The following is a 24,010-nucleotide window of genomic DNA, read 5'->3' as shown; positions in this document are numbered from 1 at the left end:
CACACATCCCCTCTCACACATCCCCTGTCACACACACACACACACACACACACACACACACACACACACACACACACACACACACACACACACACACACACACACACACACACACACACACACACACACACACACACACACACACAGCTACTATTGGGCTGGCTGTCTGTCTGCTTTTCTAGCCATGTCCACACCCCCACTAACGCTCTCTCTCTCTCTCTTTCTCTCTCCCTCTCTCTTTCTCCTGCTGAGTCTTTTCTCTAGACAGTCCTGTTTATCTCACCATGGGCAAAAATTAACATATTCAACAAATATGTTGATGTTGTTGTTCTACCTTTTCTTACATTTGTTCATCAATAAGATGAAAATTAATTTCTCTTATCTCTTATTTTGTTATTTACAGTTAAAAAAATAAAAGATACAGGACAAAGATATATAAAAGTTGAACAATTTTTATGTAGATTATAAAATATTAAACATATCATTAAACTATCATAGTTTGTACTCCAGTTTCAAGGACCTGTAAGTAATTAATTGGCCTATGATATATTGTTATATATTTCATTCATGCATTATTAGTTAATGCACACCGAACTAAACAAAAGGCCTAAGGTTGATTCTGCAGTAGATTGTAGATGTGACATTTGCTTCTGGAGTCTGTTGTGGGTCTCTCTCAACATGAAGACCACATAAGCATCAGCATCAGTGAAGCTGCCTACCCTGAAGCTTATTCAGAATAAATCAACCGGAGTAAAACAGGTGTGTCCAAATGTGCTGTCTGCCATGTTGTTAAGAAACAAGAATGTACTAATGAGCTTAGCCCAGGAAACCACCTGGCCCAGGAAATCCTCACATAGTGGATGACCAAAGAATACCTTCTATCAAGGAAAACATCCACCAAGGGACAGATTATAGTTTTCTAGAAATCAGAAAATGCCTCTAATGTAGTGTCCCTGTTGGGCTGTTTCTTGCCTTGTGACCAGTCAGAAGAGGGTGATTTATGGGCTTTTGAAGAATCGATGCTTCCATGTCAGACTGAGCATGTCACTCACATTAGTTAAAGTTTAGGATGAACTGGTTAGGTTGCAGGGATGTTTTACTACACAACTGAGCAATCACAACCCTCCCCTTAAAAATGGGAATGAGCTTGAAAATATCTGACATGTGACCTGTGACATGTGACATGTCAAACAGACATATGCAAATATTACAATGAGATTGCCGGTGCACTCGATTATAGATACAGAGATCATGGATCTGTGAGCCCCCCCGTCTCTCTCTCTCTCTCTCTCTCTCTCTCTCTCTCTCTTTCTCTCTCTCTGTCACCTTTTCTCACTTCTCTCTCTATCTGTGTCTCTCCCTCTGATTAAATTATTTTTATTGTTACAACTCACAACACAAACTTTTAAAAGGCAAGGTTTCACTAGCTTGAAGTTGCCCTGCCGGTGTCGGTCTTTTTAATAGAATTGTATTGATTGGAGGCCAACAGAGACTGAGTGATTCCTAGAGCTTTGTACCAACTGCATACTGAAGTCATACAACTCCAACCAAGCACTGTCTTATTGACGTACTTATGTGCTTCCTCTCTCTGTGCCATGTGTATGGCATTGAACAAAAGGGATTATCCCGTAGATCCCGTAGCTCTGAACAGAATTGTCTCCCATCCTGAAGCTGGACATCTCTCATTACCTTTCTTCATATGTATATGTTGTGTTATGTCAAACATGCACATAATGCATTTGATCATTTCTGCATGTGAGCCCAGAGGTGAGAGGGCGCGTGTGAGTGGCGCCCCCCAGATGGTGGGGGACGTAGTAACAGCCATAGAATTGATCAGCTTAGAACATTTTTTTCACAGCATATGTGATGCACAAATAACAGATGCTATAGTAATTTGATACTTTGTAGGAAGATAAATTATATCTGTAGACTGCTGTATGCATATGGTAATAACCTTCAGAATTCATTGTGCTGGATACTATTGTTTGATCTAATTAAAATAAGTTCTCCTGTTTGGCTACTTTTACAGAGTCACAATGAATAAACAGTGTTGGTCTATAGAGTTTATGGTGCCTGACCAAGCCTTGTGCAGTAATAACTTGGCATCCTCCTGCTAGCTCTAACTGGACCCGTGTAGCACTTTGACTCCGACAGAATGAGCATTATGTCTTGTATTAGTCATAGATTCAACTATTCCCAGGAATTTATAACCATCCTGGTGTTCTTCTCCCTCAGCACACTCTTAGCCCTAGGACATGGCTGAGTTACTTAACTCCACTGTCTTTAACCGTGTGTGTGTGTGTGTGTGTGTGTGTGTGTGTGTGTGTGTGTGTGTGTGTTATGCACCGCACTGGCGCTTTGTGTCTTGGCAAGGAGGCAGATGAGCTCCATTTGCAGCCTGTCGTCTTCGTCCTGGTCTGCTACTGGACACAGGCGGAGCACTTATTGTGTGTGACTTATTACCAGTGACTGGCAGTGGAACTCAATCAATGAGCCATTCCACCCGAGCAGTCTGCAGAGGACGAGCCCAGAGAGGGGGACGGGCACGGTGCAGATCAGAGGTAGCACACAGGAAGTGGATGCAATTAGCATGGGCCTGGGGGGGTTAAAGAGCAAAGAAGGGCCTCTATGGACTGTGTTTGGGGGATGTGTGTCTGTGGCTACTGGTAAAAATGTAAATGGGTTTCACAGCTTGAAACAGCACTGCAATTTCTTGATGGTCACTGAAATTAAGGTATTATAGTGCTGTGTTCGAATAGTTTGCCTGTGTGTGTGTGTGTGTGTGTGTGTGTGTGTGTGTGTGTGTGTGTGTGTGTGTGTGCGTAAGCTATTGTGACATGCTGCAGGTGGAGGCCATGCTAATTGTGGTGATGCAATTAATTGTTAGCCAGTGTGTTTAGTCATGGCTCATGTGGATGTCAAAGGTCATGGAAACACAGCTCACCTGCACTTATTTTGGCATCATGTTTTTATTGATTTGATTGTAAAAGCATTGTGAAATATTCTGTTCTTTTTAGTATATTTCTACATTTCATATATTTATTGTGCAGGTATTGGGTCAGGGTGTTATCAGTGCTTTGTTGATTTGCTTATTAATTTGTTAATTAAAACTCTTCTTTCCTAATGCCTGCCTAACAGTTTAGCATGTGCGTAAATGTGAATGTATTAATATGTTGGTTCATAACAGAAGGTCTTTGCTATGATGGGAATACAGTTTTACAATGCTTTTAATGTAAAAAACAAAACAAAACAATCAAAAACAAAAACCAAATTTAACCCTGTGGATATACCGTTATATCTAACAGCACACGGACAGTGCAGAGATGGTGTCGCTCTCTGTAAGTTCTGGTTTTCAAGGTGCCTTTGCTGCAACCCAGTAAATAAACATCGAATTTGGCCACAATGCACTGCGGGCCAGCGAAGCAACAGGTTTGGAACGGTATCGACATGCCAGTGAATCAGTAACAGTGGGGACCTAAATTCTCCTTGCGCACGCTTGCATAAACACCCCCGCCACCCCCGCACGCTCCCTCTTCCAAGACAAAATGCTCTACCGGGCTGACATGTTTGCAGCTAAATGCCTCGCATTGATTGAGCCCCCGCTGTTTGTGTTCACCTTCATTGCCAGCGGGAGCTGCAGGGGGGAGAGACGGAGTTTCATCCCATCCAGGGTGCTCGGCCGCTGGGGTGCAGGTGCACCGGACTAAGGGGCGAGTGGGATGGGGCTGAAGGGGCTGCGAGGGTGAAGTGTGAGTGGATTTACTGATTGTATGATTGCTGTTCTTTCGGTGGCCTAGTTCTCCATTGCACTCAACAAGCTGACAGACTTGGTGGCAAATCATTTGGATCCAGACACGTTGCAGCAGAGCTAAAGAAACACTGCAGCATTTATTGACTGCTGGCGGTGGGACATTGCGGGCCACACCTTCCTAAAAATGTGCCTTGAGATTAGAGAGACTACTGGTTCACCTTATTCGTGTGAGTTTTTAAATTAAGCATTAAGTGGTTGATCATTTTTTTATATCAAAAGTTCATTATGACAACAAATCTGTATAATATTACTGATGTTATAGGGTTAGCTTAAGTGACTGTAAAATTACCCAGTGGCTTTATACCAGTTACTGGTGGGGAAGCACTAAGGAAGCAGTTCACTCATTAAAGTGTTAGTCAGTCTGTACTCCCCCACTAAATATAGGCTACTGTTCTATAATCACTGACCACATTAACTCTTGTCAAAAATGATGTGTTTCCAATTGAATGTTTTCACATCCCACCACACACACACACACACACACACACACACACACACACACGCACACACACACCAGCTGCTGTAGTCCTGTTGGAGGGTGGTGGTTCCACATTCTCTGGGCCGGTGGCATGTTTTATTTAGCAGGTGTCTGCTAACAGCTGCAAGATTGAAGGTGGCTTTAGTGTCAGAGGCATTTGGAGCAGAGTTCACTGTCAGAAAGCTTCCACAGTCCAGATACGTTACGGACAGGGGCGTGGGCATGATCTCACATCAATGAGAAAGAGGCTTTTTTCCACGTTTGCTCACGAAATGTCCATGTGCAGGCACAGAATGGTGGCATGCTGTCGCTAATGTATAGATACATGCAGGATGACATGTTTGCTCCAGAATCCAGTTACATATCCGTGTCTCTGGTAAATGTGTTATGCGTACGCATGTGTAAAGATGCACGTACCTTCTCTTTGCTGCTATCTGCTTTCCTATTATTGCATAGTCCTGTGCAGTTCATATTACACTGATCTACTTGTCTACCTGAACGCTGTGGTTGCTTCACTTAGCCCCTTCCCACTGACAGCAAAGTTCATACAAAATTGATGGTATGCGTACAAAAAGAGTCCTAAAGTGTGGCTGTAATGCAGCGAGGGCAGGCCCGGCTGCTGTATAATAAGGGAGTAAGAGCGTGCTTGGTCTGGTAGCGCTCTGCTGGAGGGGGCGTGTCGACGCTGCTGACAGTAGATTTACATAAAGTGAGGAAAAGGTGAATTCCTATCACAAATGATCCTGCACATAATATCAGCTTTAGTTTCAAGGGCCATGGGCTTTTTGTTTGTTTGTTTGTTTTGTTTGTTTGTTTGTTTGTTTCTATAGACATGTTCTTGCTTTCATATATCGCCATTTTATGTCTGACATGACCAGACTATTGTAGAACCTCTAATCTTACAGTTTTCTCTCACTATTATACCAGGAGCATAAAGAGGCGAGATGAATGGAGGGTTTACTCTGTTTTAGTGTAGATTAATTTTAATAAAACAATGACATGGTTATGCTATGCAATTTGCATAGTAGTAATAATGATCAACTTTAATTATATAGCACTTAAAATTTGGGGAAAAGTGTACATAGGGAAGATTAAACAAAGTATATTTGATACATCAAATAACATCACTGCAAATTATGTAATATACAATAATGTGAATGAAAATAAAAGTTTAATTAAGTCTTTATGCATTGTACTTTTAATTGCCTTTCAAGATTAGGATGTTTGTGCATGACCAGTTTGTTCTTGTGGTTTTTATCATCATGAAGTATTTTGTCAAGTGGATGTGGGTGTTTATAGAGTTGGTCCTTGTGTCTGTAGTATTGCAGAGGTTCAATAAAGCTTTGTTTGAGGGCGAGTGTGTACGTGTGTGAGTTCCAGGACTTGTGTGTGTGAATGTGTGTGTGTTATATATCAATATGTATATGTGGGCATCAAATGTCCCCTCAAGTACAGGAACATCTGATGTGTTTTACCTTGTGGGAAAACAATTTTGGTAACTAAAGTTATGGTTAGAGAAAGAGTTACGTGTAACATTTAGTTCATAACACTTTGTAATTAGCTACAGTAATCTTTCTCAATGGAAAATCCCTACAAGGATAATACTGTGTGCTTGTGTGTGTGCTTGTTTTGCTGTAGTGGTTCAGGAAGGCTTTGCTGAAGTGTGTGTGAGTATGTATACATATTTGAGAGAGGTGTGCATGTGGATTTTTGTGTGTGTATGTATGTGTATTTGCTGTAGAGGTTCAGAACGACTTTGTTGGAGGGCTTTGGGTGACTCTCAAATCATTCTTCACCGGCTGGTATAATCAGTGATGTTGCCCTGTACACAGGGCTATTTACACACACACACACACACACACACACACACACACACACACATTAATATACTGTATATATATATATATATATATATATATATATATATATATATATATATATATATATATATATATATATCTGGAGGGTAGGGACAGATGGATGCATGCACACACAGTCATGGACTCCACTCCGATTAAGTCAAGCTCACGAGTAGTGAAATATTTTTGGATTAGTAATTGAAGCTATATTATAAACTCTGTAGGAAAGTTCATACCCACACATAACCTGGCATGACTGTCATAAAACTTCTGGTTTTCTAACTAGCAGACTGCCGTAGGTGAGACTTTTAAGTCAGAAAATGCTGGAACCAAAAATATCCTTTGCAGCAAATTCCGTTAGTGCGGGCATACGCTATCACACAGACAAACACGACATGAACTGTTTTCATTTACTCATTTACACTGATATCCGGAGAAACTTAGGCGGACATGCAACCAGTAAATGCTGAGCGATAAAAAGTAGACAGAGAAAATTAAATAATTAAACCACCAAATCCCCCCACCCCCCCCCCCCCAACCACCACCACCAAAATCTAAGTACTGGTCCAATTAGAGTACCAACCAAGCTTGTTTACATTCAGCAGAGAAAAATGTCCTAGCAAGTAAATAGATTCTGTATGTACCTTGCATTTCCAAAAGGGCACTGCTACGAATGATGCATAGCACGACCTCATCTGGTCCGGGGAAGGAACAGCCTGAAGAGTCAAGATCAGGACTAGGAGAGCGTCACAAGATCAGGACTGGGAGATCATCACAAGATCAGGACTAGGAGAGCGTCACAAGATCAGGACTGGGAGATCATCACAAGATCAGGACTAGGAGAGCGTCACAAGATCAGGACTGGGAGATCATCACAAGATCAGGACTAGGAGAGCGTCACAAGATCAGTACTGGGAGAGCGTCACAAGATCAGGACTGGGAGATCATCACAAGATCAGGACTGGGAGATCATCACAAGATCAGGACTAGGAGAGCGTCACAAGATCAGGACTGAGAGAGCGTCACAAGATCAGGACTGTTGAGAGCTTCACAAGATCAGGACTAGGAGAGTGTCACAAGATCAGGACTGGGAGAGCGTCACAAGATCAGGACTAGGAGAGTGTCACAAGTAGTACTGGGAGAGCGTCAAATCAGACAGGGAATTCTGCGCCACAGGGCCAGACAGACGTACCACATTATAAGTACGACTGTTTGCTTTTGATTCTATGCAATGCGCATGTTTTGGGTGCATTTACAGTATTGAAGGAAATCACAGATGACATGTAGTATGTGCTGTGCTGATAAACTGATAAAATGTAGATTGCTTTTCCAAAAAAAACCCCAAAAAAACGTATACTGCATCTAGCTCTTTGAACAAATAAACAAAACAGTACACTCAGATCTGAGAATAATCAAAATCCGCGTGCAGTTCTTTGTTATAATACTTGTGACGGGATCGACTGGTGCGGTAAAAGAATCCGACTGGCTTGCTACACGCAAATACGCACCCTGACTTTCCCTGCCCGTTAATGAAACTTGCAAGCGCCACACACAGACACGCACACACGTGCACCCACACACACACACATGATCGACGTTCGAGTCAGGCACATCATAATTGCACCTGTGCTCTGGGAGGGAAAGGCGAACTTATGAAGGGGGGAGGGGGGGGGGTGTAATTACACGGGTTTGACTGTAATGCAGCACAGAGAACGACTGAGAGAGATGCAGGGAAGGGGGGATGAAAAGGAGAAAAAAGACGAGTGGAGAGTTGAATAAAACATGAGGGTGTCCTTGAGGACAACCCCTGCTCGCCACTTTCACTAACATGTTCAGCAACACAATTCTGCACTTGATGAGAGGAGTGGTGTGATTTAGAGCTCACACGCTGAGATTATGGAATGGAGCGTACCCCGCACCGGCCCCGAGAGCGCCCTTATTTGTATTCCCTCCGCCGTCAATGAATATGTTGTTTCAGGGCTCAGGGTCTTAGCCCGACACGAAGCCGTGCGCTGGACGTTGGCAAAACTAATGTCCTCGTTTGCTTTTGCTGTTTTCTGTTTCCTCTCCCCCTCACCAGCCATTTTGGCTCATCGGCTCAATGCTTTTCACATCTTCTCTCTCTTTCTCTCTCTCTCTTTCTCTCTCTCTCTCTCTCTCTCTCTCTCTCTCTCACACACACACACACACACACACGTTCCACACACGACACAGCCCCCCTGCCCACTCCCGGGTACGTCCGTATTAAACGAGGTCTCAGGGTGGGAGGATGGCAGAAAGCTCTGTCATGCAAGCACACGTGACGTGCGTTCCCCCGAATCTCCACGGTCTTTGTTCCAGCTGTTGCTGTGTGTACAGGGAATCTTCACCTGACCTTCCCAAGGCTGGCAAATGTCCCACAATTCCCACCGTTGTTCAAAGCTGGTGGCTGTTGGGCAGAAACAGGAAGGGGACCTTTTTGCAATAAGCTTTCTAATAAGTGAGATAAATGACTAATAAGATGAATGCTGTTTATCTGAAGGCTTCTCCATCAGTTTAACGGATGTAATGAATTATCTCTCAGATTTGGAGAGGGAACCTGGCCGCCAGGCAAAGCTTCTGCTCGAAACTCCCAGGCCTCTCTATATATTCACATCAGCTGTGAAAAGTACCTGTTTCTAAGAATTCCAATATCATCAGCCATTCTTGCTTTAGAACTCCCCCATGCTGCAGAAGATGCCATTAAGAATTCCATAGCAGACTGACCTCGAGCTAGAGCAAACAAGGAACAGCAACAATATCTTGTGTGCAGAACAATAAGAACGCATAACCCTTTGTCATGGGAGCCCGAGCCGGTGTGAGTCCATCTCCAAGGCTGTATGTTCTGCCGTGGGCTTGCTTTGCTATGGTCTTCTCCAGCCTGCAGCCCCTAGGTGTCTCATTAGACCCCTGTAATCATGGTCCCCAGTAACATCATCATAGCTACCCCCGCCAACCTTTCTGCTACCGGCTAGTGCTTTATTGAGACTAATAGTGGAATTAGCGTGTGCAGGTCAGACCCGGGGCCGTCCGGAGCATCTCGCTGACAGTTATGCGGCTTGACTTCTTCTGAGCCGAGGGAGCGGCTCTCTATGCTTTGGCCTGCTCTCCCCGCTACCCCCGAAGGGAAAAAACCGTCTTTGAGCGGGAGAGTGAGAAAAACACGGAGATACGAAACCAAACACGCCCGCCCAGCTCAGACGGCACCGCTTGTTTTTTGCTCTAGAAGGCTCTTCGTTCTCCACCTTCGCCCCCACCCGTGTCTCGTGCGGTTTGCCGCAATCGCTCTTGATTCCCGGGCCCTCTGAGCACCTGTGGGAGCAGGGCTGACTGTGGGAAAGATGAGAGACAGACAGCAACGCAGAGGGAGGGAGACGGATGTGCTTATGGCACGAACCCCTCCAAAGCAGTGGAGCCATGATTGCATGCTGGTCCTGTATATGAATGTGCATGCACTCAGCGGTGGCACTGTCCATGGGTTTAGCATCGTGGAGGGACACACAGCGTCTCAAGATATCCGGCTTACGCACAATCTCTCTCTCTCTCTCATTTTATTTCTCTCTCTCTCAATTCAATTAAATTCAATTCAAGGTGCTTTATTGGCATGACTGTAATGGTGCATTTGTATCGCCAAAGCTCCGGTTGCAGTGTATGAGAGTATTAAAGAATCAATCTCTCTCTCCTTCTCCTTCGCTCTCTCCTTCTCCCTCGCTCTCTCTTTCTCTCCCTGTTCGTTCTTTCTCTGGGCTGTGAGAGCTGGAGGCAGTGTATGTAGGCATGATACATTTCAGTGTGCTAAGCTGGATGCGCAGCAAGCACTGCTCAAATCTTGCAAAGATAATCTGTCCTTTTAGTGCGCGGCTATGTGCGAGTGTGTCTGTGTGTGTCCCTGTGAGCGTTTCTGCGCGTGGGAGTGGGAGAGGATGTGGGCGCCTGACAGGGCTGAGCGCCGGCCTCTCGCAATCACAGGGTGTCTAGGAATAATCCGGAATGATCCACAGTCTTTCCTCCCCCTGCTCTGCTTTCTTAAGCCACACATGCTTCCCTTCCACGGTTAAAACTGCACTCGCGGTCACTCTTTATCTTCCTCTCACACTCTCGCACACTCGCGCCCCTGCGCACACATCACACCACAGCGAGCCGAGAAACGGGGACCTGTCCCGAGCGCTATCCCCCCCCCCCCCCCCCCCCCCCCCAGAATGCCAGTTTGGATCACAGGAGAGTTTAGATCAACGAGGTGGCAACATACGCCCGGCGATGCTGTTCTCCAGGGTTCTGGCCTCGCTCGGTTGCTTCAGAGGGAGACGCTGCTTCATGCCAAAGCTGCGTCTAAACAGATGTTATCATTTATTTATGTCGTCGCTGTCTGCTGAAAAAATACGTATCTCCACTTTTACACATTTTCATGTTTTACCATGTGAGGAATGTTAGCACACATCTGTGACTGTCCTTAGCAGTGGCTATCAAAATGATCAATGTATCACTGAAAAATCACAGTCCGTTTAACTCATGTGTCCATAATCTGCCTGATGTGTCCGTCAAAAACGTGTCTGCTCCTGCGATACTGTCTGACGACATGGCAAAACATTTTCATGAAAATATTTCCTAAATGCTTTTAGTTTTTTTGTCTATAAAGTACTATTTAAATTTTCATTTGAAGATTCTCAGTTTTTCTTTTACACAAGAACAGTTACGGATGGTTTCAGTTTCTTAAGTGGCTCACTCGTTAACTGGCTCGGTGTCCCTATCTCTGACATAGTTAATGTTACATACAAGTCTGATATAAATATGAAATTTGTATGAAATAATACACTATTTCAGTTTGTACTGAAATATATATGTAACATTACTTTGTTTAGGATTTGAATCCACCGTTTCAGAGAAGTACAGTTTTTTATTATTCTTTTTTAAATGTAATGTTACAGATTTATGTCTTCAATCAGACAACAACATTGTATTTATCTGTTTGTTTACTGTTTATTTATTTTACTGGAGAATAAATAAGGCAATAGGACAATGCATCAAAAGGAGACTGATGATCACACACTGTGATTATCAACACCACATTCGTCCTTTTTTCTTTTATAAAACTCTTTCTGGATCTACTTTGTTGCTTCACAACCAGAAAGGCAGTAGGTCTCATCTTTAGTGTGAACGTCCCGCAGTAGAAACAATAGGAAATCATGCTGCTGTTTCCATGCAGCACGCTGTAAAGATGATGAGACAAGGCAGGAGTTCTACACAGACGAGACACACTGCAATCCACTTACCACCAGTACAACCCCCTACACTGGGGCCAGTCTACCACCAGTACACCCCCTACACTGGGGCCAGTCTACCACCAGTACATCCCCTACACTGGGGCCAGTCTACCACCAGTACATCCCCTACACTGGGGCCAGTGTACCACCAGTACATCCCCTACACTGGGGCCAGTGTACCACCAGTACACCCCCTACACTGGGGCCAGTCTACCACCAGTACATCCCCTACACTGGGGCCAGTCTACCACCAGTACATCCCCTACACTGGGGCCAGTCTACCACCAGTACATCCCCTACACTGGGGCCAGTCTACAACCAGTACATCCCCTACACTGGGGCCAGTGTACCACCAGTACATCCCCTACACTGGGGCCAGTCTACAACCAGTACATCCCCTACACTGGGGCCAGTATACCACCAGCACTTCCACTATACTGGGGCCAGTGTATTTGCCCCCCAAGACCTAACCCTACACTGGGGCCATCCTACTATGCTATTGTGTTTTTCTTGTTATATATATATATATATATATATATATATATATATATATATATATATATATATATATATATATATATATATACTGCTCAAAAAAACTAAAATAACACATCCTAGATCTCAATTAATAAAAATGTTTGAAATCAGTTGAAAATCTCTCATTTCTACATGTTGTCTGTTCCATTTGCACAAGAGCAGTTAAATTGATTCACAATCAGTGTTGCTTCCTATCTGAACATGAAGTGTGGATGACTTGGAGTTACATTGTGTTGTTTAAGAGTTCCCTTTATTTTTTTGAGCAGTGTATATATATAATCTAAATCCCAAATTCCATATATATATACTTGCAAGATAGAAGTGTCGTCTCTCAAAATGTTGGTGTTTTTCTTAATTGACATGGAGACAACTATGTAAACAAAGGTAGTAAGAACATTGCAGCAGATATTACTCACACTCACACACACCTAAACCACTCCCCCCACTTCCCCCAGCCCATCTCCCCCCATCTTTCCCGAGCTGGATCTTTCACAGCTCTCTTTCTCTTTACAGATTTACGTGATAACTCTATTGTAAAGGTCAGCCTATAAACCCCCATGTACCAACAGCCCTGTCTCAGAGGGTATTTAACAGCTGCCAGAGTGAGGTGTTAAGGAGTGTCTTCATTGTGGAATGTGTGTGAACGTGTGGCGGTGGGGGGGGACGGGACGGAGAGGAAAGGTAGATGATGCTCACATTGAGAGAAAAGTTGCTGTTCGTTTCATTCTATCACACATACATAACGTAGTATCCTTGACCATCTCTCTGGACCTGATCCGGTTTCTCATCCCTTCAAAATGTAGCCTGATGTAGTCATATGAGACCGTATATCCTTTCAGTAGTGGCCTGAATGAAACACGCAGCATAATAGTAACTCCAGACACGTGTGAAACACAATGAGGATCTACAGATGGAGCCCGTACAGGGCAGCACAGAACAGAGCCCCATTCTCAACCCAGTGGAAGCATGTGGGAGCACTCAGATGGGAGAGAGGACAGCAAGCAGCCCAAAACGATCTTTGCACCATGTTGTTTATAAAAGTGATGGTGTTACAAAGCGGTAAAGTTACAGATGTGACACTACCTATGGGATTTAGATTAGATTCATTCCTTTATGATATTTCAGACCCCAAAATGGCTATTTCAGTAAGTATATGGAACGGGTTAATAAGATGAACAGCATTTATACACACTGAATATCTTTATACACATTAGAACATTATGATATTAGAGAGGCATATACCCATTCGAGCCACACCAAGGAGTTCACCAACACAATTTTGCCACAGGTTTTCCCAGCGTATGACCCTCTGGCCTGATTACCTGTGGCAAACCCATTGACCAGTCATATAACACACTTAAAGAGGGCAACATCTGTGGCACTATGCTGAAAGGCATGGGGAGTGTCTTCAGTCAAGGAGCACACATGCAAACAAGTGCAAATCTGTGAAAACTAACCAGAACACCAGGCAATCGACATAGAATTCACATTTGATTCAGGCCACAGACTAATTACTTCTTAATTCTTCTTAATATCAGTCATCAGAATCTTTAACCGGATTACCCCTAAGCCCATTCTGCTTGTTCTCCTAAATTTCAGAAGTTAAGGAGAAACCGATTAACCCCTCGTGCGCTCCTCCCGCAGTGCTGGCGCCTGTGCTCAGCGCTCCGTTCCCAGCCCGTAAAGGTTTGCCAGAGCAGCAGAAAACCGCACATCTAACGTCGTCCATTGTGTTTATTTACCACTAATAAATGTCGGCATCTCGCGACGGCCAGAGATGGGCGGCTGGCTCTGAGATCAGCCCGCATAGTCTAATCTCACTGACTCTGGGATTAGTCAGCGCCTCTCACGTGTTCTAGGATAAAAGAGTTCCATCCTGACCGCGACCTTTGTCAGAGAGCAGCCCGGCAATTTGCGCGCGGACGCATGCGGCTCCGTATTGAGCCATATCAGTGGCGAGCTGCACTCTTGCTGTTGTTTTCTTTTTTTAGATTTGCTTCAGGAAATTCAGCCTGCACTGTAGGGTGCGTGGTTAGGCCTTGGGTAAGGCCGTATCCTGGCTGACACCGAGTGCTTGCCTCTGCCATCTTAAATTGGGAATAGTATGGTGCCTGGTCCCCTGCGTGTCTTCTGTAATTGAATCCAAAATGCCAAAACCTCATGTGTATGGCTGCCCTCAGAAAGCAGTAGGTGTGTGTGTGTGTGTGTGTGTGTGTGTGTGTGTGTGTGTGTGTGTGTGTGTGTGTGTGCGTGTGTGTGTGTGTGTGTGCGTGTGTGTTTTGTTTGTTGCGTTGTAAGAGGAGATAACTCTGGGAGGTCCCAGTGGTGCTGTACACCTACTGTTCTGTAAGTGCTCATGGTTTTTCCTTGGCATGGCCAGCGGGCCGTCGGAGAGGGTGCCCACGGCTTCGACAGCACTCTGACGCGAGTGGCCCCTTTCTGCCTGTGGCTCCTTCAGGCCCCCTGACTGAGACCTTTGTCTACTCTATTGTACGTGTTTATTTGATTATTCAGAATGCATTTTGTAAAGCTGTCTTGCGGCTTCACAGTATCACTGTATCATGCACTTAAAAAAGAATTAATAGACCACTGAAAGGCACACTTCATTTTTCCTTTTTTCAACAGGGAGGGAAATAGATTTTTAGAGCCTTTTACACTGCTGTAAACATTATTGTTTTTCTTCCCCCCTTCAAAACAAATTTAGTATATTTTGCAAAGCAAATGTAATGATTCTCTGGTGGAAGCTTTAGGTCTGAACTAATTTTAGAATAACTATTATTTATCCAGAATGTATCAAAGCCTTTTCACAAGAATATTTATCCTGAACAGGAAATATATTGGTTTTAAGATTTAGGGCTATACAGTTTTGCTCCAACCAATTTTCTCCTTGTAAGGATTCTTATTACTCCCTATTTACCGTGTTCTCTCAGTATAAGAACACAGCCTGTGAATGAATTAACATGCACCTAGTGAGTGTGTTTTACTCTATGATTGTTTCTGGTTCTCGCTTATTTTATATATGTGCATCTATATTTGTTGCCCCCCCACACACCCCCCATACCCATACATTGGTGTTGGCGGAGTGCCTCCCTGATGTTAGACTAGTACCCTTTCTTTCTCCCTGAACCAATCTGAAGTTTCTCTGTTCTCCTCTAGAGAATCGGAGGATTATCACGGTCTTCAGACTCTTCATTGCAGACCTGCTAACAACTATTAGCAGACTGTAAATTGCCTCCTATTAACCAGCCTGCGGGGTGTTTTAGTTTAGGTGATTGGTACAAGCCACGTTGCAAGAAATTCACTCGTCATGCAAAAATGATTCTTCCTGAACTCTCACTCGGTGGTTAGCCAGCGTTTTTAAACCTGATTCAAGCTTTACTGGCTCTGGGTCTTTCTGATAGCGCTAGCGCTCTATTACTCTTTTTTAGCACCCAGTAGCTCACAATGTGAGTACAGTGTGAGTCGTTTGTGCTGCTGAGAGAGACTGAGAAGAGAGGAATGGATGGGGATTCTATTCTGCAAGTAAGGACGACCATGTGAACAACCCATGCATGCAGACATGGTACAGGGGGAGGGACTTGTCAGTTAACCAATAGGATTTGTGTTCATAACAAGCAGAAGATGCTGCTTCAGTAAACAGCCTAAACCTTGCATACAGTGTGCACAACCATGTGTAAATGAATAACATTAACAAACAGGACCCACATATTTCAAGAAGGACAGCAATCTGCCGGCCAGCAGCAGGAGTGGGAAGAGCTGCCCTGAACTCCAGTGCTCATGTAACGTGCAACTAGGGCTTTTGCAGAAGTGAGTTATGCTTTTATTGTGTGTGTGTTTGTGTGTGTGTGTGTGTGTGTGTGTGTGTTCTTCCACACATTTTCTGCTGGTGTGTGTAAGGAGGAGTGCACCTATGTGCATTGTTCCACCCAGCATCTGGCTCTTGCCTTATCATAATCACACCCCCTTAAGGCACTTAACCTAAACCCGAACATAGACTTACCTTAACATATTTACACACACACACACACACACACACACACACACACACACACACACACACACACACACACATGCACCCAAATGCACAAATGTATACTGCTGCACATTCCCTAAAGATGTTTCTGAATTCTGCACTTTGCTGATCTAAACAATAACCCATCTCACAGCTCACAGCTCAGCAAAATCTCACATATATAGCAGCATCTACAGTAAGGGCTGGAGACCACACTCTAAGCTCCTCATCAAGACACCCCCAAGTGCACTTTTGGCCTTATTCTGTACGTTAGAAGTGTGCGGTGCCGCTACACTCTCCAACACATTCTTGGTGCCTCTGAGAAAAGGCAATTACATTGGGACTCATTAGAAACTTCTATTGATCGCAAAACATGTGGTAATAGGCCTGGCACTTTTACTCAACTCTTCATTGAAACGCAGATCACAGAACATGAACAAAGTAAAACTTCACTATCGATCCATCGGAGGACAAGCATCACAGTACGATGAGTGAATTATGATATTCTATTTGCTCTCATTGGCTCTCTCCCATCCCCTCTCCTGCCCCCATTCACCCTCTCTCCCTCTCTTTCTGAAAATGAACGAGTGGTATCATCAGGCCGCTGATTTTTATAGAGGACAATAATTATGATTCGGTGCACTGGCGCCATGCTCTCCGCCCACACACACTGATTAGGTTTCTGTGAAGTTAATGAGAATGTGTTTGGTTCGAATCGCTCCGTAATTAGCCACTTCGAGTAGCCAACAAAGACACGAGAAATTGTTTTTTTTTTCTTGCCATTGTTCCTTCTTCTTTTTAAATGCGTTTATATTCCACGCCCAGCACAGGTATGGCAGCTGAGCAGGAATGAAGCAGAAATCATGGAAGCCCATCCTTTATTTATTTGATTCAATGCTCTTTGTCAGGGTAGTTATTATTACATGCTGTGTTTGGAATGGAGTATTTGAGCGTGTTACACAGGTGCAGAGCAACTCCATTCAGGGCTCTTATTTCAATAAGACTATAAAAGAAACCTTCGAGGCGTTTGTTTGGGTGTCATATAATTAGAATGACGAAGTTTAGCACTAAAAGTCAGATGTGGTGGGAGAGAGTTTTCTAAATGTTTCCAGAGCTGATCGTTGGTCTCCATCACCACCTCCACCACATGCATTCTCTCTTTCACACTCCTCTTCTCTTTGTAAGTATTTTTTATTGCTCTTTTTTAGTCAGCTGGTGTGTCATTCGCTTTCCAAAGAGGATCTGAGTTCCAAGTTAATTTTTCCTACTCAGATTGACTTCAAAGCTACATGGCTAATCCTCTCATCCTGCAATAGCCTCGCACATTATTAATCCCGTTAATAATCCGTGTAGGAGCTTTCACACATTGATATTTATTGGCGTTGTATAGGAGGAGAGGAAGAGACGTGAGGAGATTTTCCTGGATGATGCTTCCAGCCATTGTGACTGCTGGAATTTCTAAACAGCTGTTTCCAAATGTTTATTCCTTCTCTCTGGTACAGAAATATATAAATGCATAAATGAATTAACCTCCCTTAATCCAAGCTGGTAATGTATGAGAAGCCTGCAGGTTAATGAAGTTTCTCTTTCAGTGTGGATTTCTCTCTCTGCCTCTCTCCAAATACTCAATGTTCATGTAATGAAGCCCTGATTAAAAATTTCAGTTATAATTACCATGCTGTGTGGTTTACATATGGAAGCCTGGGTTGACTCTTGTACAAGATCTTTTTTTCATGGGAGGGTTTAGGTTATGTTATGTATACATGCAGAAATCTCCTAGATTTCTGATTGCAATCAGTATTTTACTGTTATATAATGTGTGTGTGTGTGTGTGTGTGTGTGTGTGTGTGTGTGTGTGTGTGTGTGTGTGTGTGTGTCTGTCTGTCTGTCTGTCTGTCTGTCTGCAATTTAGCTCACTGGGAAAGAGGCAGTTTAATCATAATTTCAGTAAGACTGATGAACTAAGACTCCTCAGGAAGACATCATCAAAATAAATATGCAGATCCCAAAAATGCCAACTATGCACAAACAGTGACCAAACAGTGTTTGTGCACTATATTAACCTTGCAGCGATAACAGTCCAGGTAAGCGATCGCATACGCTACATTAACTTTGCAACAGAAACCCTTCCAGTGAAAATCCTGCTTGGTTTCTGCTGTGTGAAACCTTGTTCTGAAGTGTATGTCATCCATGATTTAGTTGTCCTAATTAAACAAATGGCTTGATTTCAGAAACCGTCCCCAGTGAAGCGATGCTTGTTTCTAAGCTTATGCAGTGGACCAGATCGGGTTCGTACAGTAAAGTGGGTATGCACGCGTTAGCATGACGGCCATTATGAGACCTCCTGTGGTGGGTCATTTCACAGTGGAAACATCCAGGCTCTAACATGGGGGTAGATTAAAGTTGCGGAGAGAGCCACTCCACTGCACTGGCTGCTCTAGCTCACAGCCTAACTGTGTTTGCTTCACGCTTCACGCTGTGTCTGTCGACGCCCCAGATAATGCGGCATGTCGTCACAGTCAGTCACTAAGATGAGGGTTGGGCGACTGTATCATTCCTGCCTGAGCACGGAAGCCAGATAGGAGATTTCCTCAGAGATCCAAGAAGCGAGGCAGACTGTGTCGGAGACAGGTGGCGTTGGTGAGGGTGAAGAAGCAGGCTTTTCCCTGTCAGAAACACGAGACTCTTACATTGAGACTAAAGTGTCTTTTAATTTAGGTGTGGGTAGATTAATTTACGAGAAGGACTTCAGTGTCTTGTGCTGTTGGCTTTAGATTTCCGGCTGCTAAACCCACTGGGCTGACTGAGAGAGTCTCACAAGGTTCTTATTATTTTTCTTCCTTAGGCAATAGTAAGCTAATTATTTCAATTTAAAGGTAACAAAGTTGAAAAACTTAAGCTTTAATATAAATTTAATGAGAAATCTATTCTAAGTTTTCATTATGGCTTTTTCAGCATTATCCAATTAAGTGCAATTAGCAGTCAGTGCAGTATGGAACTTTTTGTGTGAACAGTGGCTTGATAATAGATAATAAGGATACAGTATGATTTTTTTTAGCACAGCACATCTCCGAAATAAGAACCCCTCAAACAGATTTTCACATACTTCTACAAGAGGCCACTAATAAATCTTCAATATCTGTCCTGAAGTTCTTCATTACAGAGGTACCACTGATGTCCTGCATGATATTGCCAACTCCCACTGAGCAGCAGTGGCACATGAAATTTGGAACAATTAAGTCATTTTGTCATTTTCTGTAATCATTAACGAACCTTTTGGCCGACCGAGCAGAAACTGTTAGAAGAAGAAACATCAGTTGATTTGTCCCCAGTGCAGCAACCCTCAAGTATCTTTGGCCCAAACACTTTCAAAGGTCTGTGTGAGGTGGACCGGGTTGGCCGCGGGATGTGGGCCACTCCTCAGTTCCTTCAAACACTTCCTTCGGCCTAGGGAACTAACCCTCCCAAGATCTGTTTGCTCTCTTCCCGACCTCCTTCAGTTGAACTCTTTTACAGTGCGTGTGTGTGTGTGTGCACGGCATGCAAAAACGAAGGAGGCTTCACGCTTCTACGCACTGCCAGGCTCTCAACGGAGCTCCAGGGAGAGCGTGGAAGAAGTGCCTGCTTTCCACAGGGCCACAGAACATGGCTGCGCTCTGGCAGCGCACCAGGGAGGAAGTGGGAAGGCAATTCTTGAGCTCTGAGTGGCAGTGGCAGTGGCAGTGGCAGTGGGAGTGGGAGTGGCAGTGGCAGTGGCAGTGGGAGTGGCAGTGGCAGTGGCAGTGGCAGTGGGAGTGGCAGTGGCAGTGGCAATGGGAGTGGCAGTGGCAGTGGCAGTGGGAGTGGGAGTGGGAGTGGGAGTGGCAGTGGGAGTGGCAGTGGCAGTGGCAGTGGCAGTGGCAGTGGCAGTGGGAGTGGGAGTGGCAGTGGCAGTGGGAGTGGCAGTGGCAATGGCAGTGGGAGTGGGAGTGGGAGTGGGAGTGGCAGTGGAAGTGGCAGTGGAAGTGGCAGTGGCAGTGGGAGTGGCAGTGGCAGTGGGAGTGGGAGTGGCAGTGGGAGTGGGAGTGGCAGTGGGAGTGGGAGTGGCAGTGGAAGTGGCAGTGGAAGTGGCAGTGGCAGTGGGAGTGGCAGTGGGAGAGGAGACGATTGTTGTTTAATTCGGCTGCCCCTTGCTTGATGTACTGGTGCAACACAGCTGAGATGACATCCCAGCACACCACTTGTTGCGCTGACAAACACGTCGGGCGGGTCATGCCATCTCCATCAAGGATTTGGGGTTGGGGGGGGGGGGGGGGGGGGTTGGGGAGGCACACCAGAGGCCCCTTCCACCTGCCAAGACTTGATCCAACTGACAGAGTGCAAGTGCTGAGCCAACCATGTGACGAGCAGAGCGGTGGAAGAAATGTAATACCTGTGTCAGTCCCCTGTGCTGATCAAATAGAGCTGTGGTCTATAAGCTGGTCTCCCCAGTTCTCTGGAATGGCCTTTCCTCTCACTCTCACTCATTCTGTGGTGAATGGTGCTCTGATAAAGGGCGTGTTAGGTTAAAGCAATAATGGAAGTCAAACAGCGTCTCGCTGGCAGGTCTGGCCTGAGTGAGCCAAGCACTAGGGGTCTGTCATTAGACAGTGGGAGGTAGCCCAGTAAGGTTAAGCCTCTTATGAAAGGCATTACTTGGGGAGATCTGCTCCCAGGCCAACGCTAACATTCACAGGGCCAAAGACAAGTGTTGAACACCTTGTATGAGCGTGGGGGGTGTTTACCACTCAGCCAGGTCAACAGAGCAGGTGCCCTTTAGAGCTACAGAACAGCAGAAAAGGAGTTGTGGGTAAATAAAGAGGAGCATAGGAAAGACTTAGGATAAAATATGCAGCTTCTAAATAGACTTAGTGGAATGTGTGTATGCACATCAGGATAGATAAAGTGGGGATGTGTATGTAGCCAAGCTGACATACAGGTGTGTGTTGATCTGTGCACGTCTGTGGCGTGTGTACATGTGGAAGCGTTTTTCTTTTTCTTGCGGAACGTCCATCCTTTTCAATTAAGAAAAACTTTTGAATCTTTTGTGAATTGCACACGATTTATTGGCCTTTTTCTCTTTCCTAGTCTTTTCTTTAATTGGTGCCTCAATATGAAAAACCTGCAAAAATAATACAATTATGGAAATCATAATTCCAACATGGGACCAAATAGCCCCTCTGTAATCATCTTAGAGGAGATTTAATCAGCTATTAACACTCATTCCACTCATTTTCCCTCTGCAGTTTTCTGAACCCACCCCACCTACCCACCATTCACCCCCCCCCCTCTCTCTCTCTATACCAACCTTGTGCTGTAGTACCCCTGCCTTTCCTCCCTCCCTCCCACCCTGGGGGTATCTGTCCCTTATTCGTTATCTCGCGTGCTGGGCCCCGAATGAAAGAAAGATCTCTGCATGCCCAGGGCAGCAAATTGCGTTTGACCCTCCCTCTGTCAGCAGAAATCAGGATGGAAAGAATATGAGTGAGAGGCAGTGATTGGGCTTAGCATGCTAACAAAGGCATGTGGGCAAGAAAGGGCTCGGTGACTGGTTGAGAAAAGAAGGAAGTGTAACGTATTCAGAGTAGCGTGCACAAAACACAGACGCCGTTGCTCCGTTGCAGTGCTTTGTTAAAAGTTCGGCATTTCAGGGAGACCTTGGCTACAGTGTAACCATGAGCCGCTCTGTGGTCAAAGAGTGACTCAGACCAGCTCTCTGCAGTCAGAACTTTGCGTGTGTCATGTGTGTGCACGTGTGTGCGTTTGAGTGCGTGTGTGTGTGCGCGTAATTGCACGTAATTGGTTCCTCTGACGACATCGTCTCTCTAAAAGCCCGTCTAAAGGCCGCCTTTGATGCCTTTTGACTTGTTTCTGCTTCTGTCCTGTCCCCCTGTCCCCTTGTCCCTCCTGTCTCCACTCTTTCTTAATGTCATCTATTTATGCAGTCATTTGTCAGCTTGTTTTCTTCATCACATTGTCCCAGTGTGTTTCGGTACTGTTTCCATAACAACCCTGGGGCCATTTTACTGGTACCACGTTTCTCTTAATCCTGCTTCTTTTCTTCCCGCCTATTTTCCTTCCCTGCCTTTCTCGTTGCCTTACGTGTGGCGTCGCTAAATTGCAGTGCCCGTTTGCTTCTGTGCCTTTCCCTTCCTCTCTTCTTTCTCTTTTTCTCTCTACTCTCTCATTTCCCAGCTCTCTCCTGCTCAGTGTGTCATGCTCTCTTTCTCCTACTCCCTCTCTCTCTCCATCTATCTGCCCTACTCTCCCCACACTTATCTTCTCCTCCATTAATACCAACTATTCATAACGTTGGTGTATAATCTTGCACCCCAGTGGTGGTAATTGGCTAAATCATTCCCAGCTCCGCATTGATTTGTGTTTTGGAGAACTGGGCACGGGGGGGGCGGCTACAGCGTGGCGACTCCCACTCTCATGCCCGCAGCACTGCCACACACTCAGTGAGGTCCGCACACTTGCTGGTGTCCTGCCACCTTAGGAAGTGGCACTAACCATCCAGTGGAGCCCTGGGGGCACCTCCGCCCGCCTCTGCCTCCGGGCGCTGTGTCTCTGGATTGCTCCACCACTCTTTCTCTCTGTTGCATGTTGACACGGAGTGGCTGGTCATGTTGTACTCCGTCTACGAGCACCGAGGGCCCCGTGCTCCGATTGGTTGAAAACATGTGGTGATCATTGATACAGGGCGTGTGCCTGCGTGAGTTTAGCCACGCTGTTGGTGATCACTGGGTGTTAAGTGAGTGAGACAAACGTGTTTTATCAGAGATGCCGTCACAGTGTGTGTGTGTGTTTGTGTGTGTGTGTGTGTGTGTGTGTGTGTGTGTGTGTGTGTGTGTGTGTGTGTGTGAGTGTGTAAATAAAAAGGAATGCTATGTCCCAGTGCAGTGTTTTATAAAGAGCAAAGGTTTTCTTGTTTCTTCAATGTATTTCTCAGTGACCTCAATACCACTGATGACCTCACCACACATTTCCTTGCCAGGATGGTAGAAGTTCTGTAAATCCCAGTGCTTCTGTTAAATCTCTCTCTACTTTGCTTTCTTTTCAGCCGTTATCACACCCCACCTTCACTTTTTCTTTCATTCTTCTATGTCTCATATTGATACCATAAATTGATACTATATCTCTCCCAGCATAAGTTCAACTCTCCTCTCTCTCTTCTCTGGCTGTCAGCAGAGTACGGTAGCAGGTGTGCTGCTGTCACTGCCAATGAAAGGTCCAATCACCTTGGGAATCAAAGAGCACATGACTCCGTCACTCCACATACACAGCCACTGACAGACAGGCTGCCATTTATACCAGTGAGAGAGAGAGATGGAGAGGGAGAGGAAGAGGGAGAGACAGGGAGAACACGAGACAGTGAGCAGAAGTGAGAACAGGGAAATGGGGGAGAGAGAGAGAGAGAGTGAAATTCAAAAGTAAGGCAACTGAACTAAAAGAGGGAATAGTAAATAAAAAGAAAGAATGAAAGAAAAGCCAGAAATAGAACTAGCAATGAGCACATAAATGAACAGTGAGAATCAAGTAGGATGCTGGGTCTATTTCCTCTAAGTTGCAACACTGACACACGTGTTTGCTTTTTTTCCCCCCACACGTTTATATTACGATCGGGCGCATTAGAATATGTGTGTCGGAGCTGTCATCCGTTGTCTTGGTCTGTAAAGTGGTGATTTGCCATAATGAGGCCATGTCTGATGAGGCAATCCAGCAGCGAAGGAGAGCAAGCCACGCAGAGACTCCAGTTTGCCTCAGTGCTGCTCAGTGACTGCTGGTTGAATCCATGTCCACTCCGACTTGTTGGTGCGTGTGCCGCTTCCCCAACTCGCCAAAAACGCGTGCCGTAACTGCCTGTGGGAACTTTCTGTGGGAACTTCCTGTGGGAACTTCCTGCCGCTGTTCCGACTGGCTCTTAAACGAGGCTGGTGGAGCATCAACGTAATGAATACGAATATTTGCTCCTCTCCCTGGAAAACATAATAACAAGAGTATTAATAATTCCTT

At 45.0% G+C, this 24,010-nt stretch overlaps 1 protein-coding gene across 1 annotated transcript in view; it reads left to right on the top strand.

The window, feature by feature from the left end:
• Positions 1–24,010, top strand: part of LOC143509457 (neural-cadherin) — a 150,069-nt gene that overhangs the window by 22,032 nt on the left and 104,027 nt on the right.

The sequence above is a fragment of the Brachyhypopomus gauderio genome, chromosome 1 (genome assembly GCF_052324685.1).
Source record: "Brachyhypopomus gauderio isolate BG-103 chromosome 1, BGAUD_0.2, whole genome shotgun sequence".
NCBI lineage: Eukaryota > Metazoa > Chordata > Actinopteri > Gymnotiformes > Hypopomidae > Brachyhypopomus > Brachyhypopomus gauderio.
The sequence above is the reverse complement of the archived record's forward strand: the minus strand, read 5'-3'. Positions and strand labels throughout refer to the sequence as shown.